This window comes from Dreissena polymorpha, chromosome 4, assembly GCF_020536995.1.
Source record: "Dreissena polymorpha isolate Duluth1 chromosome 4, UMN_Dpol_1.0, whole genome shotgun sequence".
Taxonomy (NCBI): Eukaryota; Metazoa; Mollusca; class Bivalvia; order Myida; family Dreissenidae; genus Dreissena; species Dreissena polymorpha.
The window spans coordinates 133,377,448-133,383,659 of NC_068358.1; positions in this window are offsets into that span (position 1 = coordinate 133,377,448).

Genomic DNA, 6,212 nt, shown 5'->3' on the forward strand with positions numbered 1-6,212 from the left:
ACGAAGTGAACTCCATGATGTGGCAATTTTTATAACAGGTGCATTATTTAAATTATATTTTGTTATATATAGATTTATTTATTTGTACTCGAAACAGATAATTATTATCTTTTTCGGGTACAAATTAATCAATCTATATATAACAAAATAAAAAACTGTGTTGTCTAAGATGATAGTAGTGTTACATTTGTGTTCCTATCTTAAATGCTACATTAACCAAAGTTGGATAAGGAAATAAATATTAAATTGGCTGCAAATATTTCTTTATAAAACCCTACAAATAACAGAAATGCAATTATTTCAATTGTCTAAGAGAATGTTTTTAAAAACAAAACATTGAGAGCATGTTGACAGATATTTAAGCTATTCTTATCATGGACTTCACTTACCCATAAGCCTAAGTCTAAGAGGTTGTGGTGCACAGTTCTGAATCTCTGTTCTCAACAAGTTATGGGCAGATTTTAAAATGTCTGCATCTCGCAGAGTGTGTGCTCGTGTACGAACTTCAAACTTTACCGTTTTGATCTTGATAGAAACTGTTCTTCCCTAGGCAGATTATTAATAGCTCTCATTTCGAGTATAATAAAATATAGTACTCTTCGACTAACAAATATTTGTAAAATTATATTTATGTTTTGTATTATAATTGGTTATTAAAATTATGTCCGATGGGTGGCTATTAAACCATCAATGTTAAATCATTCAGAGTTCCATTACATTGCATTAGGACTTCTAATAATGTTCAATCGACAAATGAACAATTATATATCAGATTTTACATCTGTGTTATTTTTTTTAGTTTATGTTTTCTATACAATCAAAATCACAACATAGCAAATAATGTTCCTGCAAGTGATAATCCACTATGTCGAACTCTTAATTTCTATGTCCAGTGTCCTTAAATATAAAAAAACTTCTTGAAAAAAGACAGATTCTCATAATAAAGAAAACAGTTTTATAACAAATCTAAATAAAAGTGTTTTCCTGCTATAACATCCCATTCCGTTTTTTACAAACAAAGCATGCATCATACGGGTTTTCTTGTCCAGACCATATGAAACGGCCACTGGAAGAACTTTTCGAAACCGAAATTTCGCAAACTTAAGTACCCTTTTTCTTGAAGAATTGCTTCTTTGTGATAAAATATGATAAAAGTCTTACTTTTGATTAATTATTGGTTGTTTTTGCTTACAAAATGCGTTTTCTTCACTATGAACTTTATTTGCAAAGTTGGGTTCCCATGGGATTTTTTCATTTTCCCATGGGTATTTTTCTTTCTCCCATGAGAATTCGTTTATGCTTTGTGATCGATTTCAAGCGTTGTAAAAACATGTGTGCTTATTTTCGTTCGATTTTCTTCGATAGAAAAAATCCCATTGTATGAATGGGAAAAAAATCCCATATGATTTTTTTCTGATTTTTATAGATTTATTCATGTAACGTTAAGAAACACTACATTTTAACAAATGGTGAACCATTCTTGCGATTTTAATGCGTTAAATCGTGTTTGAAAAAAAATAAAAAATCCCATGGGTTTTTCCAGTGGGATATTTTACCCATGGGATTTTTTTTCAAATGGGATTTTTTTTATAAATTCGGATATAAGTTTCTTAAAGCTATAAAAATTATAATAATAATAATAATAATAATGATAATAATGATTATAATAATAATACTACTAAAAATAATAATATTAATAATAATAATAATAATAATAATCATAATAATAATAATGATAATTATAATGATAATAATAATAATAATAATTATTATTATTATTATTATTATTATTATTATTATTATTATTATTATTATTATTATTATTATTATTGTTATTATTATTATTATTATTATTATTATTATTATTATTATTTATTATAATCGTGCTCAATAAGATAAATTTGTACTTTTAAGCAACAGATTTTTCTAGCCGATTGTCGAGTCCGGTTGGTGAATATTGCAGCTATTCACCAGTACAAATGAATCGCACTTGTGTATAGAACGCTGCCGTACTATACAAATAATATTGATAAAATATCATTTCTCGACAGAAAATGAAAACACTATAGATATTGATGTCAGAAATGTCCTCTGCTATGATTAATAATGACAAAGTGAAACACCTTGACAATAATTCCGTGTCGAATACGTTTTTGATTATAGCGATCAAATTCATTTAAGCTTTGATAAGATAATATGCGAAAATGGGTCTTATGTCATATACGGCCAGCGTAGCTCCTATCTGTAATGCGCATTCGCTATGACCGGTATAAAGTCACGCCAAGTTTCGTGGTCGAATTATAGCATAATAATTATTTTCACATAACGCGAATCATATGAGTTTGCCTATATATATATATATATATATATATATTAAAATGTATGTAACACTATTATGCAATGATGAAAATTGTTTGGATTTTCGAAACACGCTTTCCTGATTGTGTGAATATAAGCTATGCATTACCGAATGCGGTTGACGGTTAACAAGTATCAAAACAGAATAATATAACCGTTTATGACGGAACACACAAAATCCAAGAGCGCCCAATATATATATATATATATACATCGGCCATCTTCATATGCTTCCACAGTTTGTTAACAGACGTCATCATATTCAATGTTGCGTCAACTTCACGAACTAAGAGAATGTTTAGGTATTTATCGGTAGACGGTTTTATTCCTCCCGTAATACACAGTTGCAGTATTTCATTGTCTAGTGAATCTATTTTTTCCTCTCAATATTTAAATCACATATGCTGTCGATTTGATTTCAGCAGAATAAGCCAGCGAACACTCTGAAAACAACCCTGAAAACATTGCAAATAATTCACCAAAATAGAATCAGATTAATTAAAATCATGCGAGAAATCTCACGAGAGCAAATCTATTTAAAGCTGTGTCGGTTTTTCACTTAACTTGTAGCCATTTAAATACCTTCGTCTTACCGTTTACGGCTGAAACGGCCACCGGAAAAAAAACTTTGCGAAACCAAAATTAAGGAAAAATTAATTACTCTTTTTAAAGTTTTGCTTCTTTTGTGATAAAGTATGCGATAATAACCGTAAAATAATGACCGCTTGGTCACCAATTCACTTGTCGATCATTAAAGTTTTTGTTTTAATATTGGAAAAAAAAACAATCAATGATTTGATTCTGATCATTGTGAAATGTGAAATAATAATTATTCCAGCCGAAACCGTACACTACATATACGTACATAACAAAAATGCTGTGGTAAACAATAGTTCGGGAACATAATTAATACCATGCGAAAATATAAAATAATGCAAAATTTTGCATTTTATATCGTTTATAGTTATATATATCTAATAAGTTTGTACAGCAAATGTTGTAAGATTTTTGCTACAAAAAAATGTGTATTATTTTAAAGATTTGCACTAATCTTTAAGAGATTAAATACAATGCAATTCAATAAACAATGACAAATTCAATAGTGATACGTCTAGATAACAACTTAATCGACTTAACAAATCGAATATCTTGGTTAAAATATGTGTCTTTTTTGCAAATACACGTTTATATTTAATTAAAAAATACAGCCACCAATAACCTCTGCCAGCCGCGGCACGTCTACGGTACATAGTTCACGACTTGACACTGTGCATATGATGAAAATGCACTGGTATATCGGAATACCTGCGCATGCGTGAGAATAATAATACCAAAAAATGTATCTACAATGGAGAGACTACAAACATTAAAATTGTTTTATTTCATATACGGTCAGCGAAGCTCCGTTATAACTCTTCCGGAGCAACAGTGTCTGCTATTAAGTCACGCCATGTTTTCTGTTTTCATGATCGGACCGGACGTTGTAGTTCCTGGCCAGACTGTGCGAATGTACTGGCTGGGCTGAAGCTACGCTGGTCGTATAATTCATAAGAATCATTTTTGAATCACGTGTAGCTTATATCGTTGTCTATTGATATTGTATTCGGAATTCTAATACATGAACCCAGCTCCAGTAAGTAAAATGTCTTTTTCGAAACACGTGTTTCTGTTTGTTTGAATATGCAGCTATGGTTTACACAATTTAGTTTGTTGTGAACTTAAACAAAATGGCATAACTACGTAGGCATAAAGGTGACATAGCAAGTATAGTATAACGCGGTGTCTACTACGTGCGCGCGCTGTACCTATGACGTGCGCACGCGGTAGGTATGAAATGCCCACGCTATAATTATAACGTTCGCATTCGTTTGCTATGGCGTGCGCAACCAAAAGCTATGACGTGCGCACGCGATTACTATGACGTACGCACGTAATAACTATGATGTTCAAATCAGTATTCGCCATTTGAAAATAAAAATAAACGAATGCGACTGAAAATATACTTAAAACCTCCGCCAGGCGCGTTCGAATTTGACGGCACGAATTTAAACACTCATGTCTTATTCCTTTACGAAAGTATTATTTAAACAATCACATCTGAAGAAAGGCATGGATTTGCAATTCATTCTAAACTTTCGTGACAAGCTACAGTTATATTAAACACTGTAGATGATGATGGTGTTCTAGTTCTCGTAGAAGCATGATCGTATAGGTGTTATTCGAATCTAGAAAATTGAATAGAACCCCCATTCAAATAAGAAGTTAAAACAGCTACCTCAAATTGTTCACATATAATAGCTTCATTCGAGTAATAATAGTTGATTTAGCAAGGATTTTAATTGTTCTTTCTAACTGAACCACCATTATATTTTGTCTATTTTACATAGTCATGCCAATTCCTGAGTAAATCTATTGAGCAAGATTCACTAAGTATTTTGTTTTCAGCTAATGTGTTAAATGAGGTACAAACAAATGTTTAAAATGTAAACTACAAACTTGTTTTTTTTTTTATACATATCTGATGTTTTTACAAGATACGTACTATGTTCAATACAATCAACAATATAACGTTGTTAGAAGTAATACAATTGTTTGTTAATTTTATTTATAATATACATTATGTCCTATGTTATATCGCGTTAAGATGCTTATATATGTTTGCATAAAACATGTTTACCGTCTTTGCTTTTTCATTAATGAAATACATTAAACAATTCATGAAATCATACTAAAACTCTACAAACTGAGGATTTAGATTGTTTTATCGAGGTTATTACAAACAACAATTATTATCCTTTTTAATGCAGACACTTTAAAAGACTGTGAGTGCGGACCCAGGATCCTGCAATAAATCAAACGGAAAGGTACTTAAGCTACGTTGATGAAACTCGGACCTTGTTGACGCCCTGTCTTCAATAAATACTGTTTCTGAGTGAGATGAAACTTATATATGTATGTGTTAGCCAATTGACTTGTGCATCGTGGTATTTTGAAATTATTTTTAAAATAACTGGGGATACAGATCCAGTAAAATGTGCTTTTGTATTATAATAACAAATAATGAGTTTATTAACTACTTACTGTGCTACTGTTATTAATTTTACGTTGAAATAAAGGAACAATGAAATCTTTAATGTCATCTTTTTATAATAAAATAGGTTACTGCAATAAATTCCTTAAAACAAGTACCAATAGTCCATTAATCTCATCTACAATTAGTTATAACAACGCGTCTTGATGAATAGTGAGGCAGTATATAAACTAGGTGTGTAACAAAATAAAAAAATGTGTCGGTGTGGTTGAGGTGTACGAGATTACGATGCTAGTAATAATTGTGATGATGATCATGACAATGAATTTTTGATAATTAACATACTATACGCAATCGGCGATTAATTATAAATTTTAGGTAATGTTGTGTGTGTTTTCTTACATAAAACCAATAAAGGATATCTACAAATGTGTCCATAAACGGCAAAATTATGGGTTTACCGTTTAAAAACCAATTACAGTTTTAAAAAATGAGTAATGTTATGCAACGTTTTTAGTCGTTTACTCCTCATATTGCTGAATGAAATAGAATATTAATATGTTCAATGATGATATCAAATACGTGTATTTTTTTCAAAATGCCCATGTATTCATTAGTAAATAAGGGACGTAGGCATTTATATCCTTTAAGGGTTTGTTTAGGCATATCTTTTCCGGCACATGTCATAGTTGCAGTGTATTAAAATGTATCAACAACTTCAATGTGTTTGTCATTCTGAAGCGCATAATTGATACATATTGCAACTTAGACATTTTTCAAATCTACTAAACTTCGTTTTGCTAATATTCGTTTTTAACCGCAT